This window comes from Trichosurus vulpecula, chromosome 8 (assembly GCF_011100635.1).
Source record: "Trichosurus vulpecula isolate mTriVul1 chromosome 8, mTriVul1.pri, whole genome shotgun sequence".
NCBI classification, from domain to species: domain Eukaryota; kingdom Metazoa; phylum Chordata; class Mammalia; order Diprotodontia; family Phalangeridae; genus Trichosurus; species Trichosurus vulpecula.
The window spans coordinates 262,301,336-262,317,991 of record NC_050580.1 but is presented as its reverse complement, the minus strand read 5'-3'; positions in this window follow the sequence as shown (position 1 = coordinate 262,317,991).

The window sequence follows — 16,656 nt, the reverse complement described above, 5'->3', positions numbered from 1 at the left end:
GAAGACATATTGCCCCATAAATGCACACTAATAACCATACAGGAAAGTGTGGTGCTGATAATAGCTTATACAAAATGCCAAAGCCTTTATTGAACTATACTCAGGGATTTGCTGATACAGTATAACTGTACTTTATGGCAATGCCTATGATGACTATATTCCCTGCCTCCCTCCTGCATGCCCTTTTGCCTGGGTTGTAGTCACCGAGAAGCAATTTTTCTAGCAACATCATTGATACAGAAAATTGTCTATGTATTTCTTCCCAAAACAATTAGCTTCAGCCTGAAATTTTAGAATTATACACGTAGAGAGTATTTTGACAAAAATAGAATCATCTGGGAGAATGCATTATTCCTATGCAAATAAAATGAAATGGAATGTTTCTTCAATTAATTACATAATTCATTCTTTTAAAACTTTCTAAGTTTGTTTCTTTTAAAAAATTATTAATAAATTACTTAATCGTATACTTCATTGCTTTCTTGGCTGTATAAAGCCATAGAGAATTGTGTTTTGGTGTAAAAAAAGATACGAATTTTTCAAGTGCCAGGTTTTTGTTTGTTTGTTTTGGTTTTTGGTGAACTCAGTCATCTACAAACACAAACATATATATACATATATATACATATATATATATATATATATATATGTATAGACAAAGTTAATTGCAGAAAAAATGTGGAATTTTATTAAAGTTTTATAATCCAGAACCTATAAGGAATTGTACAAATATGCTAAAAATATGAAAACAAATAAGAGCCATTCCCCAAGTGATAAATGATCAAAGAATATAAAGTTAGTTCTCAAATGAAGAAATGCAAACTGACAACAGTAATATGAAAAAAAGAAAGTGAAGTCAGCATTAATGTTAAATAGTGCATTACAAGATTTTAATATATTTGAAACTGACCAAAATATTTATTTTTAATACCAAGAAATTCTCTAAATATATTTATAATTATCAGTTTTGAAGCAATATATGTAAGATATTTGAAGTAGAAAATGAGATCTTTCAATCCTTAAACTTTCACTCTACCCTACCACTCACCATATATGTGAATGTATCATCAACAGGTGTGCTGGCACACCCATGCATACCTTACCCTTGCCCTATGCATATCTATACTACCACTCAAACTACCATTTCATTTACCTCCTTTTAGTTGCACAATTTCTTGAAAGAATAAGCTACACATGCTTAGTGGTAATTAGTGGTACAGTGAATAGAATGCTAGACTTGGAGTCAGGAAGACCTAAAGCTCAAATTTGGCTTCAGATACCTACTAGTTGTGTGACCCTGGGCAAGTCACTTAACCTCTGTTTGCTTCAGTTTCCTCAACTGTAATATGGGAATAATAAAAACACCTAACTTACAGGATTGTAGAAGATCCAATGAGACAGTATCTGTAAAGTGCCTGGCACAGAGTAAGTATTACTAATGCTCATTCCTTTCCACTTTTTTCTCTTAACCTCAGATGCTTTTTCCCATACTCTAGTCTCTCCACTTATTGAGACCCCTCACCCAAGAAAAATTCAGAGCCAGTGGTTTCATGTCCCAATTCTTTTTTTTATAATTTTATCATTTTTATTTAATATTTTAGTTTTCAACATTGATTTCCACAAGATTTTGAGTTACAAATTTTCTCCTCATTTCTACCCTCCCCCCATTCCAAGATGGCATATATTCTGATTGCCCCCCCCCCTTTCACTCCTCCTCCCATCCACTTTCCCCTTACTTTCTTGTAGGGCAGGATAGATTTCTATGCCCCATTCCCTATATATCATGTTTCCCAGATGCATGTGAAACAACTTTTTTTGAGCATCTGCTTTTAAAACTTAGAGTTCCAAATTCTCTCCCCTATTCCTTTCCCACCCACCCTCCCTAGGAAAGCAAGCAATTCAACATAGACCCCATATGTATCAAATATGTAAAACACTTTCACAATACTCATGTTGTGAAAGGCTAACTATGTTTCCTTTCATCCTATCCTGTCTCCCTTTATACAATTTTCTCCATTGACTCTGTCCCTTGTCAAAAGTGTTTGCTTTTGATTATCTCCTCCCCCTATCTTCCCTCCCTTCTGTCATCCCCCCTCTTATCCCGTTCACCCTACTTTCCTGTGGGGTAAGACATCCACCTGCTGCCTCTTCCCTTCCAACAGAACTGCTTTTTCTTGTCGCTTTTGTGTGAGATTATTTACCCCACTCTATCTCTCAATTTCTCCCTGTCTCAATATATTCCTCTCTCATCCCTTAATTTTATTTTTTTAGATATCATCCCTTCATATTCAACTCATCCTGTGCCCTCTTTCTGCATATAGATGTATATTCCCTTCAACTACCCTAATACTGAGAAAGGTCTCATGAATTACACATATCATCTTTCCCTGTGGGAATGTAAACAAAACAGTTCAACTTTAGTAAGTCCCTTATGATTTCTCTTTCTTGTTTACCTTTCCATGCTTCTCTTGATTCTTGTATTTGAAAGTCAAATTTTCTATTCAGCTGTGGTCATCTCATTGAGAAAGCTCGAAAGTCCTCTATTTTATTGAAAATCCATATTTTGCCTTGGAACATTATACTCAGTTTTTCTGGCTAGGTGATTCTTGGTTTTAATCCTAGCTCCTTTGATCTCCAGAATATCATATTCCAAGCCCTTTGATTCCTTAATGTAGAAGCTACTAGGTCTTGTGTTATCCTGATTGTGTTTCCACAACACTCAAATTATTTCTTTCTGGCTTCTTGCAGTATTTTCTCCTTGATCTGGGAGCTCTGGAATTTGGTGACAATATTCCTAGGATATTTCTTTTTGGGATCTTTTTCAAGAGGTGATCGGTGGATTCTTTCAATTTCTATTTTACCCTCTGGTTCTAGACTCTCAGGGCAGTTCTCCTTGATAATTTCTTGAAAGATGATGTCTAGGCTCTTTTTTTGATCATGACTTTCAGGTAGTTCAATAATTTTTAAATTATCTCTCCTGGATCTATTCTCCAGGTCAGTAGTTTTTCCAACAAGATATTTCACATTGTTTTTCCATTTTTTCATTCCTTTAGTTCTGTTTTATTATATCTTGATTTCTCATAAAGTCACTAGCTTCCACTTGCTCCAATCTAATTGTTAAGGTGGTATTTTCTTCAGTGGTATTTTGGACCTCCTTTTCCATTTGGGTAATTCTGCCTTTCAAGGCATTCTTCTCCTCACTGGGTTTTTGGAACTCTTTTGCCATTTGAGTTAGTCTATTCTTTAAGGTGTTATTTTCTTCAGTATTTTTTGGGTCTCCTTTAGCAAGTCATTGATTTGTTTTTCTTGGTTTGCTCACATCATTCTCATTTCTCTTCCCAATTTTTCCTCTACTTCTCTTACTCGCTTTTTCCAAGTCCTTTTTGAGCTCTTCCATGGCCTGAGACCAATTCGTATTTTTCTTGGTGGCTTTTGATGTAGGCTCTTTGACTTTGTTGATTTCTTCTCGCTGTTTATTTGGATCTTCTTTGTCACCAAAAAAGGAATCTAGAGTTTGGGTTTGAGTCTGAGTCTGAGTCTGAGTTCATTTTCACTCCCTGTTCATGTTCCCAGTCAACTACTTGACTCGAGCTTTTTGTCAGGGTATGACTGCTTGTAGAGTAAAGACTATTTTATCCCAAGCTTTGGCATCCAAGTACTACTGTTTTCAGAGCTCCTTCTGCTCCACTGTCACCCCATGTTCTGTCACAGCAGTGCTCCTCCTCCCCCAAGAACTGCCAACCAGGACTGCAATCCAGATCCAAGCAGGGCACAGCAAGAGAACCTGCCTCTGTGTCCACAAAGTGCTCCTTGTAGTTCTGCCCTGATCTGCACCTTGATTCCTCCCATCATGTGAACCAGGGACTCGGGAAGCAGCTGACACTAGAGCTCTGGAAGCAGCCTTAGGAGCTTCCTGCTGTTGCCACCGCTGCTGCTGTACCACCTTTGCCACCCCCAGGGTTGGTGGCCAGACTTCTCTTACCTCCATCCCCCAGTTTTCCACTAACCTGCTCTTTGGCATTTGTGGGTTGAGAAATCTGGTAACTGCTGCAGCTCAATGAGTCATGGCCCTAAGGCCTGATCTGGCCAGCCAACTCTTGGTCTGGTCTGTCCAGGTGCAGCCTATGCTGGGCTGCTGTCCACTCCCAGCACCATGTGATAGAACCTTCCTGGAGACCATCCAGGCTCTCCTTGGCGGGAGACCTGTTTCCCTCTGTTATTTTGTGGGTTCTATAGCTCTAGAATTTGTTCAGAGCCATTTTTACAGGTGTTTGGAGGGATTTGAGGGAGAGCTTAAGCAAGTCCCTGCTTTCCAGCTGCCATCTTGGCTCTACCCCCACTCATGTCTCAATTCTGCTAGTAAGTAGTTATATAATGAAAATATCATTTCATTTTTGGGGGGTTCTCAGTTTCCTCATTTATACAAAAATGCAATTAAACTAGACTATCTAAAATTCTTTCAAACACCAATAACTTAACAATCTTCAAACTTTACTACTACTAGTCAACAACAATAGAAACTGTTCGCTTGAAATCCCTGTAGACTTCCTAATCAGGAAATTCCCCAGTCTTTTCTGAGTCTTCATTCTCCTCAAGTTTTCTTCAGTTTTGGCACTGTTGGACATTTAAAAGTTCCTCTCCTTCACACTCTTTTCTCTCATGACGATTTCCATGATGCTTTTTTCTAGTCAGTTTCTTCTTGCCTGTATTACATTTCTCTTCTTCCATTCCCACAAATGTAGGCATTTTTTTTTCAGAATCAATGGTTTATTGATGTGTAAAATATTACTCATTGGCTCAGATTCAATTTACTTCAGATTGAATCTGGCCTGCTTGTGAAAATGAGCATCACAGGAGCCAAGATGGCGGCTGGAAAGCAGGGACTTGTGTGAGCTCCCCACCATGTCCCTCCAAAAACCTATAAAAAATGGCTCTGAACAAATTCTAGAACTGCAGAACCCACAAAATAGCAGAGGGAAGCAGGGATCCAGCCCAGGACAGCCTGGGTGGGCGCTGGATGAGGTCTATCATGCACAGAGTAGAGGGGAGCGGAGCTCAGCGTTAGAGGCAGCAGGACCAACCAGACCAGGAGCTGGGCAGAACAGGCCCTAGCACCCTGAATCAGTGAGTTGTAGCAGTTAGCAGACTTCTTAACCCACAAACACCAAAGACAACAGAGAAGGTTAGTGGGAAAAGCTGCGGGGCACAGAGTTCACCATTCGGCCACCGCCCCAGGGGCAGTGGGGGAGATGCAGCTACAGAACTAAAGCTGCAGTTACTTCCGGCCCCAGGCCCACATGGTGAGAGGAATTAAGTGGCAGATCAGAGCAGGAGTGAAGAGCCTGCTGAAGATTTGCATCAGGTCCGGGTTGGTGGTTCTTGAGGAAGGAGAAGTGCTGGGGTAGCAGAGCTTGCTACATAGAAATAGCTCTGAAATCAACAGCGCATCCCCTCAAGTTTGGAACAAAGTACTCTTTCCTGTACAAGCAGTCATACCCCAATGAAAAACTCAAGGGTCAAGTAAGTTGGCTGGGAACATGGCCAGGCAGTGTAACCACACCTAGATTCAGTCTCAGACTTTGGAATCTTTCTTTGGTGACAAAGAAGACCAAAACATACGGTCTGAAGAAGTCAACAAAGTCCAAGAGCCTACAACAAAAGCCACCAAGAAAAACACGAACTGGTCTCAGGCCATGGAAGAGCTCAAAAAGGAGTTGGAAAAGCAAGTTAGAGAAGTAGAGGAAAAATTGGGACGAGAAATGAGAATGATGCGAGAAAACCATGAAAAAGAAGTCAATGACTTGCTAAAGGAGACCCAAAAAAACACTGAAAAAAATATTGAAGGAAACAACACTTTAAAAAATAGACTAACTCAAATGGCAAAAGAGCTCCAAAAAGCCAATGAGGAGAAGAATGCCTTGAAAGACAGAAGTAGCCAAATGGAAAAGGAGGTCCAAAAGACCACTGAAGAAAATACTGCCTTAAAAATGAGATTGGAGCAAGTGGAAGCTAGTGACTTGATGAGAAATCAAGATATTACAAAACAGAACCAAAGGAATGAAAAAATGGAAGACAATGTGAAATATCTCATTGGAAAAACCACTGACCTAGAAAATAGATCCAGGAGAGATAATTTAAAAATTATTGGACTACCTGAAAGCCATGATCAAAAAAGAGCCTAAATATCATCTTTCAAGAAATTATCAAGGAGAATTGCCCTTATATTCTAGAGCCAGAGGGTAAAATAGAAATTGAAAGAATCCACAGATTGCCTCCTCAAATAGATCCCAAAAAGAAAACTCCTAGGAACATTGTTTCTAAATTCCAGAGCTCCCAGGTCAAGGAGAAAATACTGCAAGCAGCCAGCAAGAAACAATTTGAATATTGTGGGAAAACAATCAGGATGACACAGGATCTCGCAGCTTCCACATTAAGGGACCGAAGGGCTTGGAATACGATATTCTGGAGGTCAATGGAGCTAGGATTAAAACCAAGAATCACCTAGCCAGAAAAACTGAGTATCATGCTCCAAGGCAAAATATGAATTTTAATAAAATAGAGGACTTTCAAGCTTTCTCAGTGAAAAGACTCAAGCTGAATAGAAAATTTGACTTTCAAACACAAGAATCAAGAGAAGCATGAAAAGGTAAACAAAAAAGAGAAATCATAAGGGACTCACTAAAGTTGAACTGTTTTGTTTACATTCCTACATAGAAAGATGATGTGTATGATTCATGAGACCTCATTATCATAGTAACTGAAAGCAATATGCATATATATATATATGTGTGTGTATACATATATATACATATGTGTGTGTCTATGTATGTATATATGTAGGTATATATATGTATATATATATATACACACGAAGGGCCCAGGGTGAGTTGAGTTTGAAGGGATGATATCTAAAAAAATAAAATCAATTTAAGGGATAAGAGAGGAATATATTGAGAGAGGGAGAAAAGGGAGAGATAGAATGGGGCAAATTATCTCACATAAAAGTGGCAAGAAAAAGTGGTTCTGTAGGAAGGGAAGAGGGGGCAGGTGAGGGGGAATGAGTAAATCTTCCTCTCGCTGGATTTGACCTGAGGAGGGAATACCACATACACTCAATTGGGTATCTTACCCCACAGGAAAGAAAGAGGAAGAAGATAAAAAGGGGGGGATGATAGAAGGGAGGGCAGATGAGGGGAGGAGGTAATCAAAAAGAAACACTTTCGAAAAGGGGCAGGGTCAAGCGAGAAAATCCAATGAAGGGGGATAGATTAGATAGGAGCAAACCATAGTTAATCTTTCACAACTTGAGTATTGTGGAAGGGTTATACATAATGATACACATGTGGCCTATGTTGAATTGCTCGACTTCTTAGGGAGGGTGGGTGGGGAGGGAAGAGGGGAGAGAATCTGGAACTCAAAATTTTAAAAACAGATGTTCAAAAACAACAACAAAAAAAGTTTTTACATGCAACTTGAAAATAAGACACACAGGCAATGGGGCATAGAAATTTATCTTGCCCTACAAGAGAAGAAGGGAAAGGGGGATGGGAGGGGAGTGGGGTGACAGAAGGGAGGGCTGACTGGGGAATGGGGCAACCAGAATATACGCCACCTTGGAGTTGGGGGAGGGTAGAAACGGGGAAAAAATTTGTAATTCAAACTTTTGTGAAAATCAATGCTGAAAATTAATGTATTAAAAAATATTCCTCATTGTAGCATTGCATTTAGTTTTGTCATTTAGTTAGTACCAGTACCTGTGCTACGAATAATTTGACAATTAATTAGTTTTATTCCTGCAGTGTACTACTATGGGACATCAGCCTTTCATATGAATTGAAGCCAAAGCATAAAGAGGATCCTTTCAGGGCCTCTGACATTTCTTGCTCAGCATTATGGAGAATGAGGTGGTAGGGACTGTTCTGCAGGGAATTTTTCATAAGCTGGGGGAGCATCAGGTGCCACAGAGTTACATTGCTGTTTTCCGGAAAGGGACCTTTGCTGACAGGGAGAGCATCCTCATCCCCGTAGTAATTCTCCATCAGGGCTCTCCTCGTACCAGCACAAAGGTTTTTGTCTTTCAGGGTTTTGTAGCCACTGCTTCTCTTGCAATAGCAGCAGCTAAGGAGCAACAAAATCTCCAGGATCACAGCCAGGATGCCAATTCCTGCTGCCTCTTCTGCCATGATGTGAGGAGACTCATTTTTCTTGAGGTAGGCATGTATAAAGCAAGCGTTTTTTTTTTTGGCCTCTTGTGAAGGCAGAGTAAAAGTTACCTTCCTTGCAGATCTGCTCAGTAGCTGGTGAGGCATCTGAAGATTATTCCTCTTTTTCTTAATCTTTTGGTTTCTGAGTTTTACTCCCATAATGGATGGTCATGTGTTAGGATTCTTGAGACTGCAGCAGGGTTACCAGAGAGAGAAGCACCAATATCTGGGTTTTCAAATCCAGGGGGCTCCTTAATAGCTACCCAGAGTCTCCATACTAACACTCTTCCAATGAGTGAGCCCCACATGTAGGTATTAACTCAGCTTCTTTACCTGTCTTTCTTCTCCTTTTTGCTCTCTTGCCTGAGTTTTTATCCACTTCCATGCCCTTAACTCTTTCTTCTATAAACATGCCCCACTCCCTAACTGATCTGCCTCTGTCTTGAACTCCATTCCTTTGTTTTCAATGAGAAATCTCAACTTAGCTAGAGAATCATCTTCTTATCTACTAGCCCCTTGCCCAGGAAGATTACCTTCAGTTATTCAGTATGTCTCTTTGTTACTTACATATTATCTCCCCTAATAGAGTAAGAGCTCAAAGAGGTTAAGGAGAATCTTTACTTTTCTTTGTACCCTCAGCACAAGCCTAGAATATAGTAAGCTTTTAATAAATGTGTATTGACATACTAAGTCAATATGCCCCCAAATCAACTCATTATCTTCACTTCTTCCCTCCCTCCCAGAGAAATATAACCTCCTAATATCCACAATAACTATTTATAGTGCTATCATTCTTTCATGCACAATCATTTTTTCTCCACCAGCTACCTTGTCTCCTTCCTTCAATTAGTTGTCAAATCATTTTAATTCTATCTATGAAAAGTCTCTTAAATCTGACAACTCCTCTCTTTACACTGCCACAGAAGAGTTCAGTCTTTCCTTGTCTCCTGCCTAGACTAATCCAACAGCTTCCTAAAAGGTTGCCTAAGCTCTAGTCTCTTGAGTCCCCAATATATCATCTACTCAGCTACAAGGATCATTTTCTAAAAATATAACCCCAATAGTGTCAATCTTATAAAAAGCGCTGTAGTGTTTCCCCATTTTCAATGGGATAAAGTCATAGGATCATAGCTTTACAGATGAAATAAAGTGATTTGTCCAAGGTCATATAGTAGGTAAATTATGTGAATCCAGATTTCACCTGAATCCATGTTCAATTTTCTTTCCATTGCTCCATCTTCCATCTTCTCCCTCATAGTCCACATTCCTTATTCTGGTATTTATACCTCTCTTTAATATGGCCCTAGTATTTCTTTCAAAAAAATATAACCCACTACTCATTATGGTCATAGAATCCCAAGTCTAGAGCTAGGAAGGTCCTCTGAGGGCAGCTAATACAGCCCCTTCATTTTACCAATGAGGATGCTGAGACCCAGAAAAGGTAAGTGACTGGCTCTAGGTCACATCAGCAGCAATTATCAGAGGGGGGATTTGAACCAAGATGCTCTAACTCTAGAAGAGGCACGTCTCAATCCATTGTACCAGTTTATTTTCTATGATCTAGACAAACTGGATTCTTTCCTGTACATAAACCGTGTTCCACCATTCCTTTGATGCATTAAATTATTTATGCTGTTCTTTTGGCCTAGAATGTTTTCCTCTTGTCTCTTGACCAGTCAGAATCTTTCTCGTCTTTCAAGGATCTATCTATTCTAACTCTATCACATCCATTAAGGCTTCTATTATTCTCTAAGTTGGTTGCAATTTCTCTTTCTAGCCCTGCATTTTGACCTTTCCTATGTTACTTATCCCAGAATAGCATGTAAAGTAGATGTTTCTGTACTTGCCTTATTCCTAAGTAGCAGACATAAAGTATTTTGTTTTGTTTTATTTTTTAATAGAACCGTGGTTATAGTTTGTTTGTTTGCTTATTTGTTTTTACAACTGGGCCTCCCTAACTCAGGCTTTGCCTTATCTTACCTACTTCTGATGTGCAAAGAGGCTGACTCACTCCCTTTCCAACCTGGTTGAATGAGCCCATCCTTAGGCAGTCTAGCGGTTTTCCTCTGGCTCACCAAATTTAGTGCAGACACCAGATCAGCATAGCCCACTGTAGTTCAGAGACTCCTTAGCTCAAGATATCTGACAACCACCTCAGTGTTCCCCTTAGCTGGGATTGCAAGTATGTGCTAACACTCTCAGCTACATTTTATTCACTTGGTATCTCTCTCTCACCTTATCCTTACCCAACAGCCTAGTAAAGCACCTTTCAATAGTTCCACAATAAATATTTGCTGATTTTAATTTAATTTAACAAGAGGGGTACAGAAATCTCTTTATGTAAATTAGAATTATTCTAAGTTTCTTTGTTTGAACTGGAATATTTGACCATTTTATAAATGAAGGAAAAAAGTGACTAAACTTGTAAATATATTTGATTTGACATATTCCTGAATATACATATTTAATTTTACAGTCTGCTCTATAAAAATGATAAAATGAAAATAAAAACATCTTTTTAAAAAAATCAATGGATTTAATGTCAGTGGCATTGAAATTTTAATGTGTGAGGATTTGCATCTTTCCAATAGAGTCAACCCTAAAGATGACTACTTATCTACAGACAAAGGTTTTGATTACTGAAAAATGTTTTCAATGCCAGACAATCTGGCCTTAAACAGATTTTAAAAAAATTACAATCAGGGTGAAAACTGGTTATAGTCTTACAAATGAAGCTAGATTGGATGTGTTATTTATTATGCTGACCTCTCTCTTATGCAGATTTTGAGCTTTTGACAATGCTTCTAAGGAATGTTAACGCTGCTAAAATCAGCATGGCTCTTCTTGCTACATTTTTTTTCTTTCTTTTTTCCTTCCTCTATGGAAATCAACTTGGTGTTTCCTGAGTTTTAAAATAAAAAAGAATTCATTTGATCATGTGAGTGGAAACATTTGACGACATAATATTGACTTCATTGCTTCTCTACCCTACCTCAGCCCTCTCCCCATTCCAGTAAGTAGCATAAAGTATTGTCTCTTACCTTAGATGTGGAGGTTTCTTTTTTGGGGTACGGTGGGGAAGGGGAGGATAGAGAGGTAGTGTAGGATAGTGGGAAAAGTCCTAGAGTTGGGAGCACCTAAATTCAAATTGCCCTTCTGGCATTTATTAGATACCTGACCATGACCAAGTTTCTAAACTGCGGTCTCCTTATCTGTAAAATGGACATGCTAATAGGACATAATAATAAGGACCACTTCATAAAATTGTGAGGATGAATATTGATGGTATACATAAAGCATTTTCCAAATATCGATAGCAGTGGTATATACATTTTAACTTGAATATATATAACATGCAGTACTAATATGTATATGTGTATATGCAAATACATTTAGATATGACCTTGTCATTAACATATACAAAAGTATATATGTAACTCCTGTCTCAAAGCCAATTGGTATGGAACTCTTTCCTAACTGGTGGAATTGAAGCCCCTATCCTAAGTGAGGGGCAGAGTGGAATTGTGGAAAATAGGTAACCTCAAGCCTTCTCCAGTTCTCTTTGGGACTTTTTAAGCTTCAAGTTGCTTCTTGTGCTTCTGGCTTCCAGCATCCAGAGAGAAGATGGAGGAAGCCAACTCCATTTCATGTTGCTGTAGGAAAGAATCCGGGAAGCAATGAGAGGCACCAGCAGTCTCTACTATGTCTCCATGCCAACTTCCCATGTTAAAGACTTTGGAAAGTTTCCCTGGGTAAGATGTAGAACTCTTACTTGAGCAGAGTTATCTTGCTCTTAATGGGATAGATCCTTTACTCTGGATTTTCTAGTACATATCCTCCTATGCATGCAATTCTCTGATTTCTGTTTCATTCTGTGAGTTTCTTTGCTATTCACTGTGTATTTATTGTGGAATTAGTATTAGATTGGAAAGAGGTTGATCTTTGAATATAAAACTTTGGTTTCCCCTTCCTCTCAATAATGACACAGTGGTCAGAAGTTAGATTGAACTTGATCATATCCCCTAGACTAATAAAATTCAAGGGAGCAGATAGGTATTAATTTTAGCCTGGTATCCTTCCTCTCTGAGGAGAGCAAGATAGTCTCTAGTCCCGACTTCCTGCCTCCTCTCCTGGCAGAAATTAAAGTCTCCCTTGGGGAAAGGGTGGTGGTCGGAAAGAGGGCTAGAGATGTCTATTCTGTGGGGGGACACCACATGTGTGTGAATACACAATACACACATATGTGTGCATATATATATATAGTATGTATATATACACACAAACATATACACATGGTACTTAATATATATGTATACAAACATATGGACATATATATGTATATACTTTTACAGAGAACAGTCTATTGGTAGATCACTGCCAATAGTTTACACACACACACACATGTCTACAATATGATACATATATCGACATGTGTATAGATATGTAAATGTATATACATATAATCATATATACATGTATAAAGTGATAAATATGTGTATATATTTATAATGATAAAGGCATTTATATAAGTATATGTTTATATATGTATAGTTATGTATACTGTTAGCAATGCTGTTAGCAGTAAACTGGTATGTATATATGTATGTATGTTTGTGTGTGTGTGTACATATGACCAGGTCCACAAAAAGCGTTGTTTTGAGCAATTTTCTAGCAAATTGAGGAAGGTTAAAACTCACATAGGCACCTACATACACATACACACACATATGAGCACAAAAAACCTAAATTTGAAGAAACTAGTCTGTTCTATCCAACATCAACTGAACAAAAAGTGACAAGCTTGTCTACTCCATCCTACGCAAAACTGATCATTGGCTTGTAGTGCTTTATTGGTATTCATAGAGTTATATTTGGCAAGTAAGTCTATGTGCAAAAGCTATTCACAGGCATGAGGAATAAGAATAGGTTACAGAAACCAAATGTATGATGGCAGAAGGAAAAGAATACTAGGTTTGTAGCCAATGAACCTATGGTTAAACATTGGCTCTGCTACCTACTACCTATGTGACCTTGAATAGATTTTCAACCTCTCTGTAACTTACATAGTTTGTAAAGGGAGTGATGATGAATAAATTAATTTCTTATGTATCTTCCACTTCTAGGTCCTATACCTAAATTCATCCTGAAGTCCATCATCTTTCTCAAATGTACCCTAATCCCTATTTTCAGATATGCTAACAAATGCCAAGTAGGCTGAGTCTGTCTAAAACGTCTTGTTTCCCTCAGAGACAGAGATACATGTTTAAAGTTGCAAAGGGTCAATGCTGTTGGCTTGTCTCCCAGAGACCCAATGTACCATGTGAAGCACCAACTGGCATTCATTGGCCCAGAACATAAGACTCTCAAATGCCCTATCCCTCCCAAAGGGTTCCACCTGCCAGTAAAGTGATCTGTAAACAGATCACTGGTTTGTCTTTGAATTAAACTGCTAACCAGATGTGTCAATACTTTGGCTTTTGGGTTAAATAAAGCAGGACTTCTTAACCTAAAGAATCCATGCAGCATAGTATAAAATATTAATCTTCATAGAAAAGGAGCCCAGAAAACATAGGTTATTTATTTTTAAAGAAAATTTCTTCTATTTCTGTCATCTATTCACTGGTAAAAAAATGAAACATGCCTTCTTTGGCACATTTCCTAGTCCATTGGCCATGGCACTAAGTTGTCGGAGGTGCTGATGGGCAATAAAGCAAGGTATTCTGTATGTAGAACTTATCTTTACATCTTCTGCAGACCTAGAGGGTGGTGCTCTGTTTAACTCAAATGTCACAGCTCTAGCCTGCATCTCAGCATGAGGGCTCAGCAGCATTCAATTGTACACTTAAGCAGAAATGCTTGCCTGTACCCAGTGTCTAGGGGAAAATTAATAGTATCTTTTTTTAAAATTTCAAATAAATCTAACTGGAGGCAACATCTCAGACTATTGGGATAATTAATACTCTGGATCCCTTGAAGAACCCCTAGGATGAGCATAAAAGGGATAAAGGATCTTCTTAAAAGAATGGTCTCCAGTCAGTAACAATTAGTCAATGCATCGATTGATTTGGGTATACTGAGGCCATTTTCTTGATTCTTTAAATTTGGGGGAAAAAATTGGAGTTAGGTTGGGAATTCCTTGTTTGCCACCTTCTCAGCATTTTGCAGTACTCTGCAGAACAGTCCATTGTGACGTATTCTGCTCAAAGACTTTCTTTCTAGAGAGTAAATAGAGCAGACTTTTCTAAATTGATTTGGCTTCTAATTTTACCTTATCAAAGTTTGTGCATAACAGGTTTGGCTAAACTAAACCAAAGTTAGTAAAGAAGTGGATTTTTTATTATTAAAATGCAATAATATCATGCTTTTATGCTTAAGACCAGTTTCTACTATATAGTGAATACACTGTTTTCTAAAAATATATATACACATTTTGGCCATTGCATTAATTTGTCCAAATCACCAGAGTACTATTAAGAACAATGAAATAGTGATTTAATAAATTGTATTTTAGAGCTCCAATCATGTTAATGAAGTCCCTAAAGTGAACAATCTGTACCCAGTGAGCACTACTGTAATGAATGAACTCACTTATTGTTTATCTAGTGAGAGAAATGCACAACATGAAGCATTATTAACTTGCTCCTAACAAATTCTGAATAAGGATAATGGGTGCTCTGTCTTTCTTTCATAGGAAAGCAAATCCTATAGGTGCTAAATAAATGAAGTCATTCAGTATGTCAATAACAAATTTTGACTTTCAGATTCAAGGTTTCAAATAATATTGTCAATTGATTGGTTGGTTTATTGAGTAAATTAAATTGTGATTGCTAAAATGGTATGCAGATGTCATCTGATAATAAGACATTATCTAGGTGTAAAAACACCTAAAAAGGCATTTGCATTAATTAATTTTAATTTTAAATTTATTTTATTTAAATGAACAGAAGTCTTATTTCTTTCTCTCCTAGAATATATCCCATTAGAAAAAGAAAAGAAAAACAAAATCCTCATAATAAATATGCATAGTTAAGCAAAATAAATTCCCTTTTTGACCATGTCCAAAAATACATTTATTTCTGCCCTCCCTACATCCATCACCTCTCTGTTAGAATGTAGATAGCTAAAATAAATGCAGCTAATCTTAGAAGGGAAACATTTAACCAGGAAAAGAATCTTTGCAGTAAGATTCTCTGAGAAAAGTCTTATTTCCAACATACATCAGAGTAGTTTCAAATTTATGACAAGAGATATTCACCAGATGAACAATGGTCAAAGGATATGAATGAGCAGTTTTCAAAGGAAAACATCCAAACCATCAAGAATCATGAAATTATTCAAAATTGCTAATAATTATAGAAATTCAAATGAAAACTACTGTGAAGACATCTAGTTCCTAGCACACTGACCTGTACAGAAAAAGCATCAAATATTAGATGTTTCATTGATTGTTTTTACATATAAGCAATATTGTACTCCATTTTTTACAAATTATTTACATTACAGAAATAGTATCTTCCTTCTTCCTTCCATAACTTTCTTTATCCCTTTCTCCCTCTTTTCTTTCTTCCTTTCCTTGATTCCTTCCTTTCGCTGTTATGACACTGGAACCTTATTTATGAAGGTGAATGTTTAAACAGTTTGTTGTGATCCAAATGAATTAAAATATGGTCCCAATTATTTCTCTAACCAATAGTGACTTATAGTATTTTTATATGACTATAGATAGCTTTAATTTCTTCATCTTAAAACTGCCTGTTCATATCCTCAACATTTATCAATTGGAGAATGTTGGTCCCAATTTTCTAACTGATCTTAAGTCCGCATTGAAAACAAGAGGTTACTATAACTGCTTTCCTAAGGAGATTAACATTTTTAGTTATGAAAACCATCATGACAGAAGACGAGATAGGGCCAGATGTTGGCTGCAATGCCATCTGAAAATTCATGTAGATGGGAATATTTAAGTATATGTTTTGGATGCCTGTAGTCTTTATCCTTGCATGTGGATTGAAATCTTGAAATATTTTTGGTGAATATTATGGATTTGAGCAGAGATAGTTCTTCTTAAATTTATACAATTCACTTTATTGCTGTGGTAAAGGAATTGAAGAAAGTCTGATTCCCTCTCTCCACATTATTTTATGAATTGTAAAAAACCCCAAAAACCTAATGAATGCTTCCTTCTCTAGAGAATATTGTACATTCAAAGTCTTTCTACTGTCAACCTCATACCTGGAACTGAGATTGAGAGTAGAGATTTCATCAAATGAAAAGTACCTTTTCATGGTTCAGCAAGGAAATCCAAGTTTTTGTTAGCCCTTTGGTAGAAATTGTTAAGCATGCTCTGGTCCAAAATATATTAGATATAAAGCCACTGCTCTCCCCTTCACCCTCTCCCCTTCTTCTTTCTTCTTCTTTTTTTTGTAAAGCAGCAATACTCTTGGATTTATTG